The sequence below is a fragment of the Gadus morhua genome, chromosome 15 (assembly GCF_902167405.1).
Source record: "Gadus morhua chromosome 15, gadMor3.0, whole genome shotgun sequence".
Taxonomy (NCBI): domain Eukaryota; kingdom Metazoa; phylum Chordata; class Actinopteri; order Gadiformes; family Gadidae; genus Gadus; species Gadus morhua.
The window spans coordinates 27,424,311-27,448,460 of NC_044062.1; the positions used below are offsets into that span (position 1 = coordinate 27,424,311).

General features: G+C 42.1%; 1 protein-coding gene across 8 annotated transcripts in view; it reads left to right on the forward strand.

Annotated features, from left to right (window-relative positions):
- Positions 1–5,218: 5,218 nt before the first annotated feature.
- The window catches only part of bean1 (brain expressed, associated with NEDD4, 1), a 60,437-nt gene continuing 41,505 nt past the window's right edge, over positions 5,219–24,150 (forward strand). For 2 of the 8 annotated variants that reach the window (XM_030379504.1, XM_030379508.1), the window contains exons 1-3: positions 5,219–5,426; positions 13,869–13,964; positions 14,343–14,400. The gene's annotated coding sequence lies outside the window, so the exon portion shown is untranslated. The other 6 variants (XM_030379505.1, XM_030379509.1, XM_030379506.1 and 3 more) reach the window with 5 other exon arrangements.

Genomic DNA, 24,150 nt, shown 5'->3' on the forward strand with positions numbered 1-24,150 from the left:
GTCAAAGCATGTCTTCCGTCCATCTCCCCCATGATCACCAACATAATTAACTCCTCCCTCACTACTGGCACTGTACCCCCCACTCTCAAGCTGGCTGCCATCACTCCCATCCTAAAAAACCCTGGTGCTGACCCAACTGACCTTAACCATTACCGGCCCATCTCAAATCTCCCTTTCATCTCCAAAACACTTGGTTGCCGCACAACTACAGTCCCACCTCGACACTAACAATCTCCACGAACCGTTCCAATCTGGCTTCCGTCCAAAACACAGCACTGAAACAGCCCTAGTCAAAATCACCAACGACCTCCTCCTTGCAGCCGACTCTGGATTACTCACCATTCTCATCCTCCTCGATCTCAGCGCAGCATTCGACACCATCTCCCACCCTCTGCTCCTGGACCGCCTAGCTGGTATTGGGATCACTGGTGCTGCACTCTCCTGGTTTACATCCTACCTCACCGGCCGTCAACAATTTGTTCAACTAAGCAACCACAAGTCTGGGTGTTCAGGTGTCTCACTGGGCGTCCCCCAGGGGTCAGTCTTGGGTCCACTCCTCTTCACCACTTACCTCCTCCCGCTGGGTACACTCCTCCGTCACCATGGGGTCCATTTTCATTGCTACGCTGACGACACACAGGTCTACATCTCCACCAAACCCACCGCTGCCATCCCCCCCACCTCCCTCATCACGTGCCTGGAAGAGATCCGGAGCTGGTTGAGCAGGAACTTCCTGAAACTCAATGGAAACAAGACCGAGCTCCTGCTCATCGGATCCAAATCCACCCTCACTAAATCACAACACACCCCAGCTCCACTCATAATTATCGATGGATTCCCAGTACCCTTCTCCTCCAAAGTCAAGAGCCTCGGCGTCATCCTGGACAACACCCTCTCATTCGCACCCCATATTCACAACATCACCCGGACTGCATTCTTCCACCTCCGCAACATCGCCAGACTCCGCCCATCACTGACCCAATCCAGCGCTGAAATCCTAGTTCACTCATTTGTCACATCACGCATAGACTACTGCAACGCCCTCCTCACCGGACTCCCCACCAAACTTATCAACAGACTGCAGATCATTCAGAACTCAGCCGCCCGGATCATCACCCGCACCAAATCATCTGACCACATCACCCCTGTCCTCATTCAACTTCACTGGCTCCCAGTACACTACCGCATCCAATACAAAACCCTACTCCTCACCTACAAAGCTCTCCACAACCTAGCCCCCAGTTATCTCTGCGACCTCCTCCAAGAATACACTCCCTCCCGCTCCCTCCGCTCAACCTCTGCTGGACTACTATGTATCCCCACATCACGACTCACTTCAATGGGTGCCCGGTCATTCAGCTGTTCAGCACCCAGGCTCTGGAACTCCCTCCCCCCACACATAAAACAGTCAGACACCATTTCAACCTTCAAGTCACAACTCAAAACTCACTTGTTCAAACTCGCACACAACGTCTAACTGATCACTGTTTTGATTTTTTTTTTTTTTTTTTTTATTTCTTATTGCTTATGTCTTGCTTTTTAAAAAATGTATGATGACTATATGCTCTGTAAGGTGACCTTGGGTGTCTTGAAAGGCGCCTCTAAATTAAATGTATTATTATTATTATTATTATCAACACTACGAATGCTGGAAACACACCAGACACACCATGTGAAGTTATTTAACCCGATTATTGTTATTTATATCAGAGATTATTTAATCTAACCCGATCTAAACTCTATCACCCAAACACGGCGCCGTTTGGGTTTCCTACCTCGGACTCCAGCGCAGCCACGGCCGACAACTATCTTTATTCTGGGTGGAAATAGTAACATAGTTACGCCATTAATTGCGTTTATGGAAACATTTTTAGCGAGAAATGTGCATTTTACTTTCATAATGTTCGCTCGTTGAATGTGAAGGATGTTTGGTTTGATAGTTATGACGGAGAGGGAACGCTCCGTTCACTTGCATGGACAGAGTCTCTGGATGCTAAGCAACCTCAACGTCTTGGCGGACTATTTCTCTGCTGATCAACACTATGAATGCTGGAAACACACCAGACACACCATGTGAAGTTATTCAACCCGATTATTGTTATTTATATCAGAGATTATTTAATCAAACCCGATCTAAGCTCTATCACCCAAACACGGCGGCGTTTGGGTTTCCTACCTCGGACTCCAGCGCAGCCACGGCCGACAACTATCTTTATTCTGGTTGGAAATAGTAACATAGTTACGCCATTAAATGTGTTTTTGGAAAAAAAATTAGCGAGAAATGTGCATTTTACTTTCATAATGTTCGCTCGGTGAATGTGAAGGATGTTTGGTTTGATAGTTGCAGAGCTCTTCATGGAAAGAGGGGTCGAATCCAAAGGAATAGCTTTAAAGAGACTTTATTTGTATAAAGTATTTTCGGTATGGTAAACTGATGCTCTGAAGTAAAGAGAGATTGAAGATGTGTTCTAAGCACGTGCGAGCGTTCTCCTAGCTGATCCTAGCCACAAACCCACGTATGTCTAATCGCTGCCGAGAGAATTCTGATCTGCCTCCACGAGCTGTAGGCTTCTTATGGACTCAGCGAGGATCGGAAGACTTGGAGAGGAAACCGGTGTGACGTAATCCTCGGTTTTCCTCGCCTGGTCTGTGGTGCTGCCCTCTGTGGCTAAAGTATCTATTGCAGCCTTCAGTAATGTCCTGCTTTCCCTTGTGGCTATGTGTAGTATTTACGGCTTATATGTTTGGTCCTACCCCCTATTGGTTAAGTGAGGGAAATACAGCTTGTGTTCCTAAAATACGTAACATAGTTATGACGAAGAGGGAACGCTCTGTTCACTTGCATGGACATGGACTCATCTAGCTGCGTTGGTGCGTTGACGCGTTGGAAGCGTTGAACCACCACACAATGATCAAGCGTCAGGTTAGGCGCGTTACTCGCGTTATCCAACGCGAGTAACGCGTTTGGTGTGGCCGCACCGTTAGGTTTGGCACTATCCACTCGCCATACGGGCGTTGGTGCGTTGGGCACGTTACTGCGTTTACGTGCGTAATTACGTGCGTCTGCCGCGTCTAACGCCCAGGCGGCTGCATGCTTCAGCGTTGGTGTTACGTTGTTGCGCAAAATTTACTCAAAGCAATTCATGCTCCCTTTTAGGTTGCGCGTGTTGCGCGTGTTGCCAAGCAATTTACCGCCAGAACAGTAGGTGGAGTAATATGTGGAGTAAAGTTTTTCGTTGAAGACGACCTCGAGAATGACGTCTTTGTCTGTGGGAGTCGTTGGTTTGTTTATGTGCCAAAGTTTGATGATCTCCTTTCGCGAGTCATCCGATATCTTACCGACTCTCACCAAAACCGGCCCTTGTCAGGGAGCAGCTGGCAGATTATTTTTTGTCAGATGCTGGCGTGTTTCCCCACCAGTACAATGTGCTACGATTGGGTATGCGCACTGACCAATAAATATATATACATTGGTCACTTGGAAGCATGACTTTTGATTCATTAGTTATCATGTTACACAAGTTACCTAATTTGGTTTACGTCAAACTCATTAATTCATATCCATATAAAATGTTTATACAACAGCTACTGCCTTGACAGATGAATTAATTATTTAAGTGTAGGCCTATAGCCAAAGGCTTTAAGCTATAGCGCATAATGTCCACATAAATGATATGGTAGGCAGCATTATTAGAGAAAAGGGGTTTATTTATCAAATACAGAAAATAGTCCCACCATACACGCACACATTTTTCATTCACTACACACTCACGCTTTCAAATTTCATTCACTCAAAGAGGCTACTGAACTTATGTTTCACACAGAACATGAACACTTATGTTTCACATAGAACGTGAACACAAAACATTACGTAATTAATTCAAATAGGCTAACACTAAAACAAATAAGGCCAGTAGGCCTAATAGAACGAATATCGGGTGACAAGATCATTAAAATGGCTCACAATCCCGCATCAGCTGTTTGATGTCGCGCATCAAAATAGCACTTTGCCCCTGTGGAAGGGTTCGCATAAAGGGTTCGCATAATTATGTGCCAGATCGGGTGGTAGGTGGCGGTATGAAAACAGGAAATGTGATACTCCAGACAGGAAGTAGTAACCAGACGAGCAGACCAATCACAGCCTTGCAGGCTGCGCGGCTCGCGTAAAAGCTTACGTAAAAAATGACGCAAGTCTAGAAAAATCGCCCGACGCACGCAAGCCGTGAGAAGTCGCGCAAGGGGTGCGCAAGGGCGCGCAAGGGCCTCTTGCGCTTGCGCTTACGCTTACGTAGCTGAGCATAAATCGGCCTTTACGCGACGCTTCAACGCGTGCAACGCGTCTACGCGCCTATACCAATGGTTCCCAATGCAAAAATGCAGATTTTCGACGCCCCTAAACGCGAGTAACGCGGTTGGTGTGGCCGTGGTTCTCCTCTTCGCTTCTCCCTTTAAATTTCGATACACATTCGTGGCCGCAGGTGGCGCCAGAAATTGGTTCCGGGAAGAAGTAGTCCAGCGTCCTTAACAACCAGACCGTTACCGGTGTTTAAAGACAGGCTGACCATTTAGAGACAAGTGGCTCAAAAGTGGGTAAGGTCAATCAACAACAGCGGAGGAGCTATGATGCCAATTTTAAAATAATGGTCGTCAATAAGGCAGAGTCAAGTAAACACTGCCAAGCTGCCAAGAAGTTCGGGGTCACGGAGTGTAACGTAAGAAGATGGCGAGCACCAAAACAACGTCTCAAAGATGGCAACAGTCAGTGCAAATCCTACCGTGGTCCTCAAAGTGGTCGTTTCAGTGAGGTTGACCGGAGAGTTTTGAATACGTCAGAGAAAACGCGCTTTGGGAGGAGCTGGTTGAAGAGGAGCAGCTTGGGAGCGATGACAGCGAGAGCGTCAAGTTTAGTTAAATATGTGGCCTGTATTTTCTCAGTTATTTAAAAATGTTCACAATGTTGCTTGATTATGGCTTGACATTAATTTTGAATCATATTGTACATACTTTGCCTTGAAAGTGCCGTGGCCTTTACTGGCATTATTACTATTGTCATTAATATAACAAGTGTTTAATTCACTGTGTTTTTATTATTGTTATTTTAAAATGAAATGAAGTTCTTGGTACTGCAAATCTGGTCTGCAAATCGTTTTTTCTAAATGTTTGTGTTGAAAAACGGGGGGTCGGTTTATATTCGGACCAATACGGTAGGCTATATATGAATGGTCGCAACTCTTCTCTCTGGCCTGGGCGCTCCTCCTCCACACAAAGGAGCAGAGGCTGAGATGCTCGACGGATCACAGCGCCGCCTCGTGCCGAGGGGACGGATAGCACGTCGAGAGGAAACAAAAACAGAGAGGCGCAGGAGGGACGGATGCTAGCGAGAATAAGACGGGACGTGTCAATAATCCTGGAAGAGGAGCAGAAGGGTGAGGAGTGGGCCAGAGTGGGATAAGGTGTGTGGGTGGGGCGGGGCAGCGTGCGGCGCGGTGTGCGATGCGGGGAAGCGTGTGTGATGTGGTGGGGGACAGAGGGACAGATTGGTGATTGTGCGCGAGGCAACACAGCAGCGGAAAGCGCTGACGATGTTTTCGAGAACTCAGTTGGATCCGAGCGCGCAACTGCGACACGCGCTATTCTAAGGAGGTGGACCGAGTCGAGAGCGAGGTAGCGAGAGCGAGGTAGCGAGAGCGAGGTAGCGAGAGCGAGGTAGCGAGAGCGAGGTAGCGAGAGCGAGGTAGCGAGAGCGAGGTAGCGAGAGAGAGAGATTGTAAGTGGTTTAGAAGACGACCCGGCTGAGCAGAAGGACAACTGTCATGGGATTAATGTGAACCCTTCTGCGGGTAAGAAGCGTTTCTCGTGTTTCTCGGTCTCTCTTCTGTAGCTTTCCTCTCCTACCAACTCTCTGAGCACCAATAGGGCGAGAGACCCCCTCCTACCAGCTGCCCATAGATGACTAGACCAGCCCAATGGTGTTCTGCTGATCACGAGTGAGTGGATGAGGTCTCCTCAGTCTGTGTTCATGTTGTACTTCATTTTCTTGCAGTGTATCAACGCCAAGAATGACAACATTAAACTAGACACGTGTATAATGAATGCATTCAACCTGTAAATAGGTCACATTAGGACCTATATTATAGGATATCTATTTCTCTAATATATATATATCCGTTGTTAGACCATTTAGTTATTAAAATAGATTTAAGATGATTGCAGAGGAATGTTTCAGTCGTTTTACACAATATGAAAACGATTAAAATGTATAATTATTAAAATAATATTTATTATAATTGTTATGTTTATTATTATTTTTGTTGTTGTTGTTGTTAACCAGTTTTACCAATAGCCTGCCCAGAGAGCATGACCATTGTGACCTTTGTGTTCAATGAGGGTCCACAACTCCCCAAGTAAATCATTGCTGGTGTCCTGTGACCCTAGTAAAATCACTAGCGTCATGTGACCCGAGTAACATTACTAGTGTCATGCGACCCCCTGAACACAGGACCACCTTGCTCTGTGGATGTGTGTTTGTGTGATTGTGCATGTGTGTGTCTGCGTGTGTGTGTGTGTGCATTTGTGTGTGTTTGTGTGTAATTGTGCACGTGTTTGTGTGTGAGTGTGCATGTGTGTGTGTGTGTGTGTGCGTGTGTGTGTGTGTGTCTGAGTGTGATTGTGTATGTGCATGTGTGTACGATGCACTATTTCCACCTCTGACGGGAATGGATGGCGAGGCTGTGCAGAGCAAATAGACTGTCAGAGAGAGCTGGGAGGAGATGGATGAGAAGAGTAGGTGAGAGAGAGAAAACAAGAGGGTGAAGAGGAGAGAGAGAGAGAAGAAAGATAGATATAGAAATAACAGTGTACTGTGGTAGCTACGGGCTTTAACTATGGGATGCCGTTTAGAAAATTATAATGGAAGCACTTGTACGGGTCTTGCATCCACATAAAACGCACAATACTAAACACTTGTACTCACACACTACTTGCGAACAATGCAAAAAAACGTGCACACACGTTGTACTTGTACACACACGCGTTCCCCTCAAGCACACACGTTCTACTTTTAGACACAGGTTCTACTTGTGCACACGTTCTACTTGAACTCACACATTTTACTTGTGCTCACGTTCGACTTGTAAACATGTTCTACTGGTGCACACGTTCAAATTGTGCACATATACTTGCAGACTTTCAAGGAGTGAAAAGAGTCATCCCCGACCCACTTGCGTTCGAGCTTAAAGGTCCCATGGCATGAAAATCTCACTTTATGAAGTTTTCTAACATTAATATGAGTTCCCCTAGCCTGCCTATGGTCCCCCAGTGGCTAAAACTTGCGTTCGGTGAAAAATAGGCACTAGGTATCTTGCTCGCTTTTGAAAAAATGGAAGCTCAGTCACGCTCATTTGGAATGTGGCCGCATATGTCGTCATAAGGGGCCAAGCTACCTACCTTTTCTCTGCCTTGCCCGCCCAGGGAATTTGGCCCGCAAATGAGACAATGAGCTACGAACGTGCGAGCGCCACATGCATAGGACGCGTCCCCACCAGATTTCGTTAACATTAAATTTGTACCCTCCACTTGTAAAGAATAATATAAAAAATCTAGTTGAATTATTATGGATTATTACACGGGTCTTCTCATGCTGTGGAACGCTCCGTTCCATTGCATGGGCTCTTCACAACTTCCAATTCACCGTTGCTAAGTAAAATTGACCGCTGTCATGGAAAACAAAGGACTTTTTTCCTATAATGACATCTTTGGTATCACTCCTCGAGTAGTCCGGTAACTTTTCAACCCCAGCGTCTTCGGTTGCTAAGCGACGTCAATGTCTTTGCCAGACTACTTCTCTGCTGATTAACACTACGATGATGGGAACAAATAAATTGTAAAAAGACACCATGTGAAGTAATTTTTTCGTTTTGGCGCGTAGCCGTGTAATAAGCGGGATAATGTATAGAACGTCGCCGGTCATTATCAAAATTAAGCCCCTTCAGTGGGAAGTAAGACGCCTTCGCTGCGCGTCGGTGTCCTGTTCGTCTGGGCTTATTTTCCCTATAATGACCAGCATTCTATACATTATCCATTACTTATTACACAGCTCTTCTCAATGCTGTAGACTGCTCGATTCACTTGCATGGGCCTTCCTAACATTCAGCTGTCAATTATTTTTGTTTATTACACAATGCAGTGGAATGCTCACGTCCTACTTGACCACTGTCAACGGAAGTTTTTTTTTTTGCCTCTGATTCACGTCATCAGTATCACTCTGCAGTCCGGTAACTTATCCATAGATATATATAGAACACGTGCAACAAATATTTTTTTCTTTTTCAATCTTGACGACTTTTGTAGTGCTGTGTGTAGTCACACGTTTGGCCCTTCTGAACTTAAACACGCAGTTCAATTCCTTTCCTAACTCCTCTTGTTTATTTTGTTAGCTTAGCTCACATTGTCAACATTGGATACATGGAGCAGAGCATAGTGGGTCATATGTCTGATGCTTTTTGTAAACGTTTTCTTCATAAAACGTGCAAGACAGATTTTGTATGCATTTTCTTCCTTATTAGCTAATTAGCTACATGGGTATGCCGTCTTTCAGAACCTTTCATTACCGGCACTAAAGAGAGAAAAAAGAGTGCATCCTCATTGTACCCAGCACTTCTGAAAATGTATTTCCGAATGCGTCTCTGTCCCCAGCACATTTTAAACCAAACTAACGCCCATGGCCACATGTGTGTGTGTGTGAGGTAGCATACACTGTAATGTAAGTGTTGTACACTTGGGCTGAAACGAACGATTATTTTAGTAATCGATTAATCTGTAGATTATTTTTTTGACAGATTAAAATTTAACATTTTTAATTTATTCAAAAACTGAACATTACTTCAAATTTACAGTGCACACTGAAGTGTAAAAACACAAGGTTATTGTTCCAAAGTCCCGGAACTATTAAAAGTAATATTAAATTATAAAAAAATAAAAAAACATTAGATCTTTAACCGGTAAATACTAACGTTTAAAAATAAATTAAATCATCTTAATTTCTCTCAGATGACAAGAGATCGTTAATTTTTATTGATATTGATTTTCAAAAAAAAAAACAATGTATGATATTCATATCTATACAGTATATAAGGGATGTCCATGGTTAACCGGTTAACCAATAAGAAATTTAACCGGTAAATACTAACGGTTAAAAATAAATTAAATCATCTTAAAGGTTGGGTACGGAATTCGCTTTTTTGGCCATTTTTGCAAAATTACTTGAAATCCTTATCATAACCCGCTTACAGCCACTGAGTCAGAAGTACTGACATGAAAATTAAACTTGTCAATCATCTGTGGAACTGGCAGGGCTCGAAAAATTCCAGCCAATCATTTCCATTGCCACGAGTTGCATTGGACAGTAAGTACGTCAATCAAATGGTCGTACTGCACTCCCCCTCCCCCGCGCCCCGCGCGCGACCCCTTCGTGCAGTACTCGTGACCCAGAGCTCGTGACCCAGAGCAAGCTCCTGTTTGTTATTATCCTGCGGTAGCTACTGGAACTAGTTAATCCACATTTGGACCTAGCAGTAGAAGACAATTTCCATGGCAGACAAGACGCCACCATCCCCACCACCACCACCACCACCAGCAAAGAGAAGGAAAACTCTTTTTCAGAGAGTAATTGATAATAAAAACGCTGAAAGAGAAAAACTGAAATCAAGAATAATCCTAGGCGCTGCTTTCGAACGTTGGCGGCAACTGAAGGACGAGAAGGGTCTAAAAACCGATGCTTGTGTGGCGGTTGACCTAGTTTCAAAGTTTATACCGTTTATACTCGGTAATACCGGTGTTGAGACGAGTGTATTACTCGGTGTGAAAATGTCCACACCGCGGCAACCCTAGTGAAAACCAGGACTTCCAATACACATATATGAAACAAACATACATTTTCTAAAAATAGTAATGATTTATGTGACCGTTTAATGTTTATAACATCTGGTGCAACCATAGCCGCGAGAACGTATTCTCAGCAAGGGGTGCTGGAAAAAAAACCCGGCCTGCACTAGACTCGCAACTCGTCACATTGATAAAAAAGATATATAGCAGCGCAGCTCAATTACACCAGTGCATGCGCGCACAGTTGAAAATCGATCGTTGTGTTCACTTCCTTCACACCATGGTTCACATCCAGCTGCTCACAGAACAAGTTTAGCGCACCACCGCTACCCTCACACTTTTTCATATAACCTTTTTTCAGCACTAGGTCATATGAGCATTAAATAAATGCTGCGTCTCAACATGCCTTGGACAGCAGCGAGGATGACTCGCTTTGCCACGGGCCGAAACAGTTCGGAGCGACCACAGCCAGAGCGAACACAGCGGGGCAGAGGAGTGTCAGGAAGTCTTTGGTGTACACATCAGTACGGCCTATTTGCACTACTGTTTAGTGGCAATGCAGTGTTTTATTCTATGCCTTTTATTTTTGTATATTATTTCAATTAATACAATTTATTTATTCATGAAATCAAGATCTGGTCTTCAAATCTTTTTTCCAAATATAGGTCGTCTTACAATGGGGTTTGTGTTTATATTCGGACCAATACGGTACAGCGGGCGCTCACATGACGTTAAGCATTTCCTGGTGCATAATGTGACGCTTCAGAACCTAAAATCCCGTTTCTCCCCGTTGACACGACAACACATAACCGGCGTTTTCAGAAATCTCCACTTTAGCCGGAGTTTTTAGAAATGATCGTTTTCTGTGATAAGACAGGGCCTCGGACAGGGGGTGTTGCAGCACCCCCAGCACCCCTACTTCCCGCGGTACTGGGTGCAACTTACAGCTGAATGTAGTGCCATGTTGTTAAACGAAAACCTACGCTAGCCTGGCTCGTTCTCGCGCATCTCTGTTCGCGCTCGTGCATGATTGCGCGTCCAGGTACTTGGAATGGGTGGAGTCAGAGTCAGCGTTGAAGGAGAGGGGGTAGGACCATTTGAGTTGTGTATTTTCAAAATCTGCTGGCGTTTCGCAAATCGGGTACCCAACCTTTAATTTCTCTCAGATGACAGGAGATCGTTAATTTTTATTGATATTGATTTTCAAAAAATCATACAATGTATGATATACATTCATATAGATACAGTATATAAGGGATGTTCATGGTTAACCGGTTAACCGATAAGAACTTTAACCAGTAAATACTAACGGTTAAAAAGAAATTAAATCATCTTAATTTCTCTCAGATGACAGGAGATCGTTAATTTTAGTTTATATTGATTTTCAAAAAAAAACATACATTGTGTGATGTACATTTATATATATACAGTATATAAGGGATGTCCATGGTTAACCGGTTAACCGATAAGATCTTTAACCGGTAAATACTAACGGTTAAAAAGAAATTAAATCATCTTAATTTCTCTCAGATGACAGGAGATCGTTAATTTTAGTTGATATTGATTTTCAAAAAAAAACATACATTGTGTGATGTACATTTATATATATACAGTATATATGGGATGTCAATGGTTAACCGGTTAACCGATAAGATCTTTAACCGGTAAATACTAACGGTTAAAAATAATTTAAATCATCTTAATTTCTCTCAGATGACAGGAGATCGTTAATTTTTATTATCTTTATTGATGCCACTATTGATACTTTTCTATTATTTGTTGAAATCGAACTTGTACTATTGCTTAAATTGCTGATAAGATGATCCTAGCTCAAGATAGGACGTTAAACAGGTCATAATTCCATCTTTACTACCTATTTTATGTTGCTAGGAAGACAAGGTTTCGCCAAAATAGAAAAAATAAAAAATAAACTTTTTTATACTACTTTTCTGGTCTTAATTTCTTATTAAAGACTCCTATAGCGCAACCTGACAGGAATCACAGGACAAAAAACTATGTAGATTTTCAGGGAAAACTCTTCCTATCATCTGGGCGCTTTCAGCATTCTCTGTCAACGCTCGGTTTCGTCCTTCTCTGCCCCCTCGCCCCCCCTTCCTGCCAACCCCACTCCGTTGTGATTGGTTACCTTCCGGAAGACCCCCGCGGCGCGCGCGGGCAGATTTGACCAGGCATGTGGGGGCGTGACAGGAGTGCCTCTACGTAGATGATTTCCCAGAAATGTGAACAAGTGAATCGCAAACGTTGTTCCGAGTGTTTAGCGCTCTGCACAGCCACCCCAGACTGTCGGCAGGGAATACGTCGAAATGCATGTACGTTGACACTTTAGTGTGGTTAAACATTACTATTAATCATTATAACAACGTTTATAGGTCATAAAAATCGTTCTTCTACACTGTCCGGTGGGGTACAACACTTTTATATAGGCCTACAGTGTTAAGATATGACAAGCGGCCAAGCCTGGTATTGCACCCGTTTTAGCGGGCTGTGGACAGGTCCGTCAATTCATGGAGTCCCAGAAGTCTCCATGAATTGTGTGGAACAGGAATTTGTCTCCGCAAAAAACGTCTGGATATTAATCAAAGGCTCATAATTATATTAATACCATGTTCTAAAAAAGGAGAAGGAAGGAAAGAATATGTTTCTTAAGCAATAACCCTGAACTGTATTCTTCTAGGCCTACATACGTTTTTGGTGTTATATGGAGCAATCTTAAATATTTGCGAATTCCCAGATCAATAAAGTTCTATCTCTTTTTATTTGAACTACCTGCATGTCCTCTTGTTTATAGTATTACAGGGTTAGGGTTATCAGTTATACTGCATCTTTAATCTTATTTACATACAGTAGGCCTGATTTCCTCTGAATATTGAAAAAAAAAGATTCTCACAATTGTATTTCTGTCACTCAGATCTGATGGGTCTGTGTATATATTTGGACATTTGTTTCTCGTTTTCAGAAACAGAAAAACATTTTTTTTTGTTAAACGAGTTCTAATTTAGATTTTTGTTTAAAAATACAAACATGAAAATGTATATACAGTACAAGGTGTTTTTCTATATAAGGTCAAAAATTGACAAACTAATCTAAAATAATAATATAAATAATATATATATTTTTTATTATCGTTAAATAATAATTGTTGCCCAGATGGCAGGAGGAGTGTAATTTAAAGATCACATATAGAGGATCCTCAGTGAACAATGCGAGAATATTTCTGCATCCGTTGCGTCACGGACTAGGGCGTGTCTAGGCGCCCATGATGCGGAAGCAAATCTCTCCTTCATATTCCCCTGCGACATTGACTAGTTTTCATAGGAATGAATGGGTGGCCATTTTTTTGTCCGTGGTCCATTCTTTTTATGTCCATGGACTCAACAAATCGATGACCAAATTCGTTGCCAACGCTTTTAGTAATCGATTTTTAGTGAACAATAATGAATAATGTGAATCCTTCTGTGTATAAGAAGCGTTTTCTCGTGTGTCTCGGTCTCTCTTCTGTAGCTTTCCTCTCCTACCAACTCTCTGAGCACCAGTAGGGCGATAGACCTCCTCCTATCAGCTGCTAATAGTTTACTAGACCAGCCCCATGGTGTTCTGCTGATCACCAGCGAGTGGATGAGGTCTCCTCAGTCTGTGTTCACGTTGTATTGCAAGGTTAACATTTGTCTTTTCTTGCTGAGCCTCAACACAAAGAATGACAATTTTCTCCATCTCTTTTCACTTCAAAATTACAACAAGACACTGTATTGTCTAAATCCATCTCTTCTGGTGAACTTTTTGTATGGTTGTGTCATCTTTGATTCTTTCTCTGTAACTCTGCTAACACGGCTCTGTGTGTGTGTGTGTGTGTGTGTGTGTGTGTGTGTGTGTGTGTGTGTGTGTGTGTGTGTGTGTGTGTGTGTGTGTGTGTGTGTGTGTGTGTGTGTGTGTGTGTGTGTGTGTGTGTGTGTGTGTGTGTTGATCAGCTCTTCATGGAGGGGTCCTGGCCTGGCCTGTGGAGATGAGCCAATAGGCAACTATATAAGGACCAGGGTTTATGCTGATGAAACTCATCTGCTCCAGTAAGGAATTCCCTTTTTTTACACCCCTTGATTATACTCTTTATATTACACCTCTCTGTTTCATTCATATTTATTCATTATCATTTCTTACTTACTTAATTTTCCTCTCTGTCGTTGTTTTTCTTTCCGTCTATCTTTCTTTCTTTTTTTTGCATGTTTTCTAAGGCATCTTCCGAACTCATTCCTAAATTCTTCCTTCATAAGTTTCACCTGGTGAATGGGGACACTGCTTTCATCCAGACCATTTAGCATTTGTGTGCTTGTGTGTGAGGAATTGACTGACGTTATTTTGCTGTCTTTTTCTACCTGCCCACCTCTAAGCCCCTGGTCCTAGTTTATTAATTTATTGTCTTGAAATGAATATGTCTCATTCCTCAGAGAGGAAAAGGCTTGAAGATGATGCTTGTCTGACATGGAAAAATAGGAGATACAAAACGTGAGTTTCTATTTTTCATGAAATGTTGATGAAAACATTGTTAAGCTTTCTTTTTTGTGTAGTCTGAATAAAACCCAAAGGACCAGCACTGTGATAATTATTAGCACCAGCATTCACAGTAGATGACACAGGAAAGACCAAATGGCCCCTAGTACCTCCTCCCTCTGGAGACTGTCCTGTGATTTTGGTGGGATTGCTGATAAGGCAACCAGAGTACGATGCATATATATTAAGAGCAGCATCGCAGCTCAATAAATGATGAACTGGTCTCTTATGCAACAATGCTTGACCACAGTCGATACATACTATATATTCATTGCATGAATCAGTCAAACTTTTATATTCATTTGTGGAAGTTTTGTAATGCATAAACAATCCTCAAACCACTATCCTGTACAAATCCTGTCTCTCTTTAATTCATTTTCCCCTTAAACAAATCCTTCTCTTACTTCACCTCTCCCACATTCTCTGCCTCCTGATATAGAAACCATATTGTGTGCATGTGTGCCTGAGTGCATTTGTATGGAAGGCCGGAAGGGTCAGAACTACGCCTCATTGGAGACGTGTATTCATACAATTCAACGTCAAATACCGATTTTAAGCTTTTATAATGCTCCATTTTACAGGTTTAAAACCCTGTCTTCAAGCTGGTCTTCCTAAACTCTCAACAGTGTAAAATAAGGTTTTGCACAGCCTTCTAAAGTGCTATTCAACGTGTTCATTAGCGTGTACTGATAACAGTCAAATGAGCTCCTCCGCTCCATTCAGCGAGTGTGTACACACCTTCATCACCCAATCAACCTTAACCACAGTCAGACCACAGCAGTCCGTTAATAGTCTTTCTTAATGTGTGTTACTGGGGGCCTACGTCGATTCTTTTTGATGCTCAGAGGCTGTTTATTCAAAAGGCAATATTAATTTTCCTTTTTGCTCTTTCGTGATAGAGCTAATTTTAATGTGATCAATAAAACGTTTTACAAGTATAAAGTCTTCATAAGAGACCAATGAGCGTCCACCAGGTTAGAGTCTAAAGACCAATGAGCCTCCTCCACGTTAGAGTCTGGAGACCAATGAGCCTCCTCCATGAGCCTCCTCCCTTTGTTCCACCCCTCATTATATTGGTTTAATCTGTGTGTAATTCACCGTAGGCTAATACCAAAATGTAAATTTTCAATACAAAGCATTTGGATTTCACCTAGAGATCACACATTTGAATGTATAGGGAGTCATGTAGTAGCCCAGTACAACAAGTCCACGTTCATGTGAATTTAATTTAACAATAATAATATTGATTTTATAAGATTAATGCATTTTGCCTTTGGGTTAAACAGCCACACTGCCACACATCCAGAAGAATAGATGTAGGCCTATATACCAGACATAAAACTCACATTGAACACAGTGCAGTAGGCTGAAATATTGATCAATATGCTGCTTTCTAAGAAATAAACGGAGACAAAATTTGGGGATCCAAGGGACAATAATGGTAAGTCTACTGGTTATTACTGAATTGAACATGAATTAAACACCCGATATAGCTTCCACATCGTGTAGGCCTACTGTAGTCAATGCATAGCGCGAAAGTGTGAAAGGCCGTTATTGGACTGGTGTGATGTGACTTTGGGGATCGTTGATTGGGGGAAAAAGTGTTCTCAGATTATGAAACACGGGTGTGCGAATGTGTTTTGCACCAACTGCGCTGCAATGATTGTAGCAAAAAGGATTTGTGCACCTGTAACACAGATTTGCGTACTCGTAGACCCTATTTTGTGTTTACAATGGTAGAAAAATATTTAGGACTTCAAATGTACTGTTACACATTTGTGACTTTAGAGTACACACGCAAATAGTGTACGCATTCAAATTCTGCAGTTACAGGTGCTAAAGACTTTTGCCACAATAATACCTTCATAAAAAAGGTTCATAATTGGCTTGATTCTCACTGGCTGTGATAATTAAGAGGAGGAGCTCCTGCAAGCAAAAGCTGAAATTGAATGCGCAATCGAACGCGTGTGTATATGTGTTTGTTTACGGCTGCGGTATGCACGCGGGAGCACGTGTGTGTGTGTGCGCACGTGTGTGTGTGTGTGCGCACGTGTGTGTTTGTGTGTGTGTGTGTGTGTGTGTGTGTGTGTGTGCGCGTGTAAAAGATAGAGGTTGGAGGCAATCTACATATTAGAGCACTGCGGGTGCTCTGATCTAAAATTGAATCTTCTTGTGTTCCACCTCACTGCGCATATCATCGATCCATCCATCAGCATGGCAACGGCCGCCATCTCTCGCCATCTCTTCCCATGAACCCATCAATCATCTTACCCCATGCTATTTCCATTCTATTGAAATAAGAGCCTTCATTTAATGGCATTTTACCCTCCATCGTATCTCCTAACTGAATTTGTCCATCCACTCACAAAGCATCCCTCAGATAGCCCGCAACCTTTCCTTCATCGCCTCTAGATAGCCCTCAGTTTATCCTTCATCACCTCTAGATAGCCCTCAACCTATCCTTCATCACCTCTAGATAGCCCTCAGTTTATCCTTCATCACTTCTAGATAGCCCGCAACCTATCCTTCATCACCTCTAGATAGCCCTCAGTTTATCCTTCATCACTTCTAGATAGCCCTCAGTTTATCCTTCATCACTTCTAGATAGCCCTCAACCTATCCTTCATCACCTCAAGATAGCCCTCAGTTTATCCTTCATCATCTCTAGACAGCCCTCAATCTATCCTTCATCACTACTAGATAGCCCTCAGTTTTTCCTTCATCCCCTCTAGATAGCCCTCAGTCTATCCTCATGCCATCCATCGGTCATATCCATAATCTATCAGTCTGTCTACAGTATCTATCTATTGTATATATACTGTATATTTCTATCTACTCTACATATATAGATATATATGTGTATATAAATATATATCTATATAGATATAGATACAGATATTTAGTATTATGCTACACGTGAACCTTCTAGGATGGCACAATTTGATTGGTTCGCTATGTCGGGATATTGGGCAATATCCAATGATTGAGATCTCAAACTCTGGATATTGTTTTCATCGCAGAATGTCTGTCTGGTCACACTAATAAAAACAAATAAACCGCTAATACAAACAAATAAATCCCGGCAAAAAGTGTTATCTTTTTTCTTTTTGGATTGTTTATGTGTAGCATATGCTAATTCTTCACCTTTGGCGAAGAATTGTTAAATATATACTGTATCGATCAATCTTTATACTGTATATATCGATTTACTCTATATATAACTACATATTAATGCATAACTATATGTATGTAGTAAGTTGTATATATTGTTTTATACAACGGGGGACCTAAATCCAGCGATCTGATTGGTTCCCAACTGTTGTATAATGAGCATATACATAACTGCTATGACGCCCGATCATTTTGTGAAAGTTTGCATATCACTCCGCGCCTGGAAGTAGAAACAGTTACAAAGTAAAACATGTGTTGGATGATGGAGAGGGTGTAAATGTTGTTACTCCGGGAGTGAGCAAGGCGATGGAGAGACTAACGAAAGCTTAGGCACACGGCGAGTGAACTACTCCATAGGATAAATTGCCGGCGAACCGCTCTATCGGAGCCTTCTCTCGGAGGGACGCTAAAGTGTGTTGCATAGCGACCGTCGATGCATAGCGGCAGCCAGGAGGGAGTACTTTTTTGTATTCTTTAACAAAACGGCTACTTTGACTTTCTTTGTTTCTTTTTAAATGTAGTGTGTCTATGACTTTCGTTTCGCCATAACAGTAACCGTTGTATAAAAGCAATAGATCACTTCAGTCAGTGGCATGTGCTCATTATACCACTGTGAAGGGGGTCGCCGGCCCTCCGCTGCGCGTCTGGGCCGGACAACGCCCCTTAACAGTGGTATAATGAGCACATACCACAGCCTGGCGTGATCTATTGCTTAAATATAGTATATAGTTATGTATATAACTATATACATCTATGTACGGTATATCTACTGTAATGATCTATCTACATACTGTATCGATCTATCTACTTCTATCTATACACTGTATCTATATAGTGTATCAATCCATATAGCCTATATACTGTATCTCTATCTATATACAATCTTTCTATCCTATACTGCATCTATCTACCTACATACTGTATTTCTATTTCCACTGTATATTTGTATATGTACTGTTTCTGTTTATTTATCAATCTATCTATAAACTGTAACTATGTATAAACTGTATCCATCTATCTTCCATTATTCTGTATTTATCTATTTATCGCTCTCTGTATGTGTATCAATATATATATATATATATATATATATATATATATATATATACAAACTGTAACTATAGCTATAGTTTATCTATCTGCACTGTATCTATCTATCTCTATAGATCGATTGATAGTGAATATATATGTCTACATAGATATTAAGTGTATCTATCCATCTAGTTTATCTATTTTCATCTATATATACTATATATATATATATATATGTATATACTGTATCTATATCTATATTTCTATATCAATCTATATATATTTATATATATACATATGTATCTATATATATATAGATATAGATATAGATATAGATATAGATATATATATTAGTGGTGGGCATAGATAATTTTTTAAATTACATTATAATCTAGATTAATTCTGAAATTAATCTAGATTAAAATGGCAAACGGCAAAAAATCTGTTTGTTTACCTTGACAGCGGTCAATTATATTGGGCAATGGTGATTTATCAAATATAAATCACCGCCGGAATTTGTGAAGTGCCCATGCAAGTGAACGGAGCATAAACAAAAATAATTTGCAGCTGAACGTTGGGAAGGCCCATGCAAGTGAATGGAGCAGTCTACGGCATTGGGAAGAGTCGTGTAATAATCCATAATAATGTAAGGTTTAGAAGTTAAATATTTGAAAGTTGTAGAATAAATTGATATAATTTATATTGGAGTTAATTTGCTAGAAATGTACTTACAATTTTTAGTCAGTTAATCATTTACATATTTATGTAACACAATTATTACATATTTACATGTTTACATATTTAACACAGTCAGGATGTTTTGTTGAATCTGCCTCTCTGATTCCCTCACGTTTACCTCAGTCTAAATTCTAGCTTCTGATTGGTTAGTTCAGTCACGTGATGGGTCCGAACAAGGAAGTGTTTGAAAATAGTTTAACGGCGATATTTTTTTCAGCCGATAACGGCCCATCACAAATATATATATATATATATATATATATATATATATATATATATATATATATATATATATATATATGTAAGGGATAATGCCCGACGAGGTGTCCGTTATCAGGAATTATTACACGGGTCTTTTCAACGTTCTGTTCACTTGCATGGGCACTTCACAACTTCCGGCGGTCAATTATTTTTGGTTATTCTACTTCATTTAAGAATGCTCGATTCTGATTGGCTGGGAGGAGTGCATTAATCCGGCATATTGCCCGCTGACTTGTCGGTTCTACTTGCTGCTTACTGAGCACAGTAGATCAATACGCCGCTTGTATCGTTTTCTATCACATACATTTCAAACATGAGGTCCATTGTAAAAATAAACCGAGGGGTGCATGTTTGATCGATTGTCATTAAAGCTGACTTGATACGAATGTAGCAACTACGTTATTAAACTAGTGATCACATCCAGCCTTGTGTGGTTGCTATAGAAACGAGTTACCTACAGCTGAGCTAACGTTATTCACCGTAGTTCTAAAGGGAACTACTTTTCGAGGGAGATGAACTTAAACAGAGTATACATTTAATAAGCTTGCAATACGAATAAGAAAAAGGCTAATTATGAAAGTATTTTAATTTTTTTATTATGTTGGCCGGCGCGAAGTAGAATAAACGGAATAATCATCTCAAGGCAGGGCAATAAACAGTTTGATATGCCCGGCTTGTGGAAGGTTACCGCGAGCCGGTATGCCGTCCACGAGCCGGGCATATCAAACTGTTTATTGCCCGGCCTCTCTGTGATTATTCCTTACATAATTCATTGGCAACGGATGAATAATGACTGCTGTCAAGGTAAACAAAAGGACTTTTTGCCTTTGGTAACACTCCGCACGTAGTCCGGTAACTTGTCAATGTAATAAGCGGGATATGTATCAACCCAAGCGCTGTCGGTTGCTAAGCGACGACGTCAACGTCTTGGGTTCACGCCTCCACGTCTTCCATTAAGTAAGGTATAATGTATAGAACGCCGGTCATTATCGTAAAAAATAAGCCCCTTCATGGCGAAGCAAGACATCTCCGCTGCGCGTCGGTGTCCTGTTCTCCCTGTCGGGGCTTATTTTCTCGATAATGACCGGCGTTCTATACATTATACCTTACTTAATGGAAGACGTGGAGGCGTGAACGGTCCGACGAGAAGTCCATTAATTCCTGATAAGGGACACCTCGATGGGCATTATCCCGCTTATACCACGGTCACTTACCAACGGTGACCAAATTAAGACCATTAATTTATATTTTCATGCGTTTTACAATCCAAATATAAATTTTTCCACAAAATATATCTTTGTTTCCCTGGTTACGCCTGAGGGTCTGACTAATACCCGAACCACCATTACACGCCTTTTGGGTTCTCATGCAACGGAAACGTTGTTCACTCCTCCAGTAATTAGGACGGACCATAGCTATGACTTTAGGACGGGAGGTAGCGGGAGGTATTATAGTCCGCTCAGCTTTGTTTTGTTTCCCTGGTTACGCCTGAGGGTCTGACTAATACCCGGAACCACCATTACACGCCTGTTGAAACGTTGTTCACTCCTCCAGTAATCAGGACGGACCATAGCTACGACTTTCATGAGGCTTGCAACCATAATTCATGCCATTTTTCATGATGACTGGATATAGGCATACCGTGCTCTTTCATGTTGTAGTCATGGCTGTCAAACAAGGCTTTGACTGCGGTCCCGTTGCTATGGTTACTACTTGTCCAGGTGTCCGTATATCAGGAGTTAATGCACACCCTGCAGCCAATCAGAATCGAGTATTCCCGCAGACCGTGGCATGAATATACTGTATATATTGTAGCTGATAACAAATGGGCAAAGGAAGCAAACAAGGAAGTATACAGGGTAGTGCACAACATACACCTGCTTTATATCAGTGTGGATGTGTAGCCTGCTGCCGATGTGTTGCTGGTTTCCCTTTGCTGTTGTCACAATTGAATTGAATCTGGTCGCTATGTGAAATGACCTACTGTCCTGAGTGGTTCATTCTACCACTTTGCATGCATGCTCTGTGTGCCATCAGGGAGTGAGTTTGAGGTTTACAAAGCAATCCCATATTTTAATGATATTAATGTCTAGTAGTCAATGTCAATTTAAAATTTTAACCAAATCAAATTTATTGTCATTTTGTTGATTGAACAACAAAACGAAAAGGCGTTTCTCAGGGATCAAGATCAAGTACACATACATTTCAAACAAACGTCCCAATGATGAATAAATAAATAAATAATAAATTAAGTCCAGTGAGAAGATCTAGGACGCTGGTGCATTGAGCATCCTGACAGCTTGAGGCAGGAAGCTGTTCCGCAGCCTGGTGGTGGAGCATCTTAAGCTGCGATAGCGCGAGAGGGGTCTCTCACTATTTTCTGGGCCCTATTCCTGCAGCGGCTTAGGAATATGTCCTGGTCAGAGGGAAGTAAGGCTCCAATGACCTTTCCCGCTGATCTCACCACTCTTTGCATGATGATTTATGATAATTATAAAGATCAGTAAGGATCATTGTGATCAAATATCAAAATAAATCATGCAATTCTCTCTCTCTCTCTCTCTCTCTCTCTCTCTCTCTCTCTCTCTCTCTCTCTCTCTCCCTCTCCCTCTCCCTCTCTCTCTGTAAGTAACAATAAGTATCCAAGCGTGCTTAGGTCTTTCTTTGAAATAGCAAACTGCTGGGGCATTGTGTTTGTGTTGCACATTTATGCTCATGCTTGCGTGTGTGTGCGGATCAGAACATCAATACTTTTTAGAGAGGAGGAAGACGGATATGAGGGAAGTTTGAGGGAGGAGTCAACAGTGGGTGGAGCGAGAATGAAAGAATTGGAGGAGGGTGCTGTGAGACGGCAGGAGATATAGAGAGAGAGCAAATGTCTTCAATACCAATCACACCTTTTCCTTTGACTTCAACACAGCTCAGAAATTCCAACCAGATCATCCCTTCTGGGCCATTATTCGGTTCATTGAGAAACACAGCACATGCTTAATGTCAACGTTTAGGTAAGCACACACAGACACACAGAAGCACAGAGATGTGATGTTGTAGGTTATCATATTGAAATGAGACGAGCGGACAACTGTTTGTATGAACTCAGGTTTATCTCCGGGATATCCGATGCACGTCTGCCTCGTTCCAGTACTACGTCATGACCAACCAATATACGGCAGTGTCGCAAACACTACATCACTCTCTTCTTTTTTAGACGCCTAACATCACAACATTTCTGAATAGGCATCCATGAACTTATGCATTGTAAACAGATGAGGCTAGTAAAGGCTATAAGTAGTTTACTTCTAGTAAACAAAATAACATTTCACACAGTACCAAACAGTACACATTCTTCTGGTTTCAAATGTCTCATATACCCTGGTACTCAACATGTTTCAAATATCAAATAAATATATCAACCCTGTGCCATAACATTCACAGTCATTTGCATAACATTCTCTGCATTACAAGTGCAAGTGTACTCGGTACGAACATTAGAACGTCATTAGAACGAGCTGTCACGTTCACTGACTGTAATGTAATATGAGCTATGTTGGCATATTGCCTTTGACCAACATCTCACACATAGTCCCTTAGGTACGGAGGGCGCTGTCGTCTGGTTCTGGAGGGGTACCTTTGTGGCCTTGGTGAGGCATCAGTGACAGCGTCACTGTCATCATCTTCGTCGGGATCTGATGGAATGTCCTGTATCTCTGGATTCACTCTCTTGAAAAAGGATGAATTACAAGTAATGGAATGTCCATCCCTGGTCGCAGTGACCATTGAGCCTTTCACTTTTGAAACAGTATGTGGCTTACTGTTGTATGGTGATGTAAGCTGGAATGAGGGGGCATGGTTTGGCGTGACGGCGTGCATCTGAGTTGCGCTTCATCTTGGCCTTAGCTGTGTTGTCTTTGTCTCTGATTGTGTGGTCAATGTTCTTTTCGATGGTTGAGGTGAGTGTGGGGACTTTATGGCGCGTTTCCACTGCAGGGTGCGGAACGGCTCGGATCGCAAAGGTGCGGGTCGGTCGCGTTTCCACCGCCAAAAGTGGGCGTGACCCGGACTTTGCCGTACCCGTTCCGGCCCCATTCTCGGGACTCCTCCGTTGCGGTACCCAAAACGAGACCAGACGCCTGAAAGGGTCCCGTGAAATTCTAGCTAAACCCCCCCTCGTCACTTCCGGGTGAAGCGGGGATAAAAACAAACAAACAGTAGCCTCGAGGTATTATTCTTTACAATTAACATGTCGCGTAAAAAGCTTGCTTGGGCGAGCAAGGAGGTGGAGACGTTTGTCTGCATTCTTGGGGAGGAAGACGTTGTTTACGATGTTTACGTAGCTGCCGCGGCGATCGACATCCGGCCTACCACCAAGGGTACTGTCGGCATTGGAAACGCGACCTCGGAACTGAGCTGGGCTATACCGCCCCCTCCCTACCGCACCTTTGCGATCCGATCCGTTCCGCACCCTGCAGTGGAAACGCGGCATTAGTGTGTATCTTGTACCGC